General features: G+C 51.5%; 1 protein-coding gene and 1 long non-coding RNA gene across 2 annotated transcripts in view; one reads left to right on the top strand and one right to left on the bottom strand.

The window, feature by feature from the left end:
- The window catches only part of LOC146587918 (uncharacterized), a 50,948-nt gene that overhangs the window by 30,798 nt on the left and 18,776 nt on the right, over positions 1–1,374 (bottom strand). The gene's annotated exons all lie outside the window — the stretch shown is intronic.
- Positions 1–1,374, top strand: part of LOC146587920 (voltage-dependent L-type calcium channel subunit alpha-1F-like) — a 16,894-nt gene that overhangs the window by 9,328 nt on the left and 6,192 nt on the right. The gene's annotated exons all lie outside the window — the stretch shown is intronic.

Raw genomic sequence — 1,374 nt, 5'->3', positions numbered from 1 at the left:
CCCCCCCTCCCTTTGGTTGTTTCAAGGCCTCCCAACAACGTCAAGCTCCTGCAGTTTTAAGACCCCCCCCCAAAAGTTCCCCCTCCCCAGCCATTTCAAGTTTATCCCCCTCCCCGCCCTGTTTCACAAGTCTCCAAAGCAGTTTAAATACATTTTTTTCCCAGCAGTATCAGGGGCTTCCACCCAGGTTCCAAGAGTCACCATAGCAGTTTCAAGGCTTCCCAAATAATTTAGTCAAGCTCCCTTATGGCAGTTTCAAGACCCCCCCCAGCTGTTTCATGGGCCTTCCATAGTAGTTTCAAGGTTCCCCCTCCCCCCAACTGCAGCTTTGAGGTTCTCCAAGTTGGCTTCATGCCTCCTCCCTCCCTTGCAATTTCAGGGTGCTCGGAAATGCAGTCTCAATGTGCCCCGCTGCAGCTGTAAGCCCCCTGCTCCCGGCAGTTTAAAGGATTTCCCAATCTGTGCGTTGATGGCATCTCCATAGCAGTTTGAAAGTTGCCTAGCTGCAGTTTCAAGCCCCCCATCCAGCAGTTTCAAGGCTCCCCTATCTGCAGTTTCTGAGCTTTTTGTCCGTTTCAAGGCTCCCCATTTCCTGGTTCAAAGCACTTCCATAGCCATTTCAAGGCCCCTCCATTGCATTTTCAAAACACCCCAGAGCAACTTCAAGGGCCTTCCTGCAGTTTCGAGGCTTCCCCATAGCAGTGCCAAGCCACTCCCCTAGTTTTGAGACTTCCCCCATCAGTTTCAAGGCTCCCCAGCTGCAGTTTCAAGCTTCTTCCATAGCAGTTTCAAGGCTTTCCCAACAGTTTTGCACCCCCTCCATAACAGCTTTAAGGCCCGGCCTTTGCAGTTTCAAGGCTCCCCCATAGTGGGTTCAAGTCCTTCCATAGCAGTTTCAAGGCTCCCCACCCATAGTTTCAAGGCCTTGCAGTAACTGTTCCAAGGTCTTTCTGTAGCAGTTTCAAGGCTCCCCCATTTCAAGTCTTCCATTGCAGTTTCAAGCCTTCCCCTATAGCAGCTTCAAGACCCTCCCCGTGCAGTTTCAAGGCTCCCCACCCGTAGTTTCAACACCCTCATTTCAAGGCCTCCACCCCCCCAAGGCTCCTTCTTTGCAGTTTTAAGGCTCTTCTGTAGCAGTTTTATGCCCCCCCCCTCCATTTTGAGGCCTGGTCCATCAGTTTCAAGGCTCCCCAGCTGCAGGTTCAAGGCCTTTCCATAGCTGTTTCAGGGTTTTCCCAACTGCAGTTTCAAGGTCCCACCTTCACACCTGCTGTTTCCAGGCCCTCTACCTGAAATTTTGAGCCCTTCCTGCTGCCGTTTCAAGGCACCCCTCACATGTATTTTTAAGACTGAGTTCTATAGCAGTTTCAAGGC

This window comes from Rhea americana, unplaced genomic scaffold (assembly GCF_003343005.1).
Source record: "Rhea americana isolate MKP2758 unplaced genomic scaffold, rheAme1 scaffold_553, whole genome shotgun sequence".
NCBI lineage: Eukaryota > Metazoa > Chordata > Aves > Rheiformes > Rheidae > Rhea > Rhea americana.
Note: the sequence above shows the minus strand (reverse complement) of the source record. Positions and strands in the feature narration are given on the sequence as shown.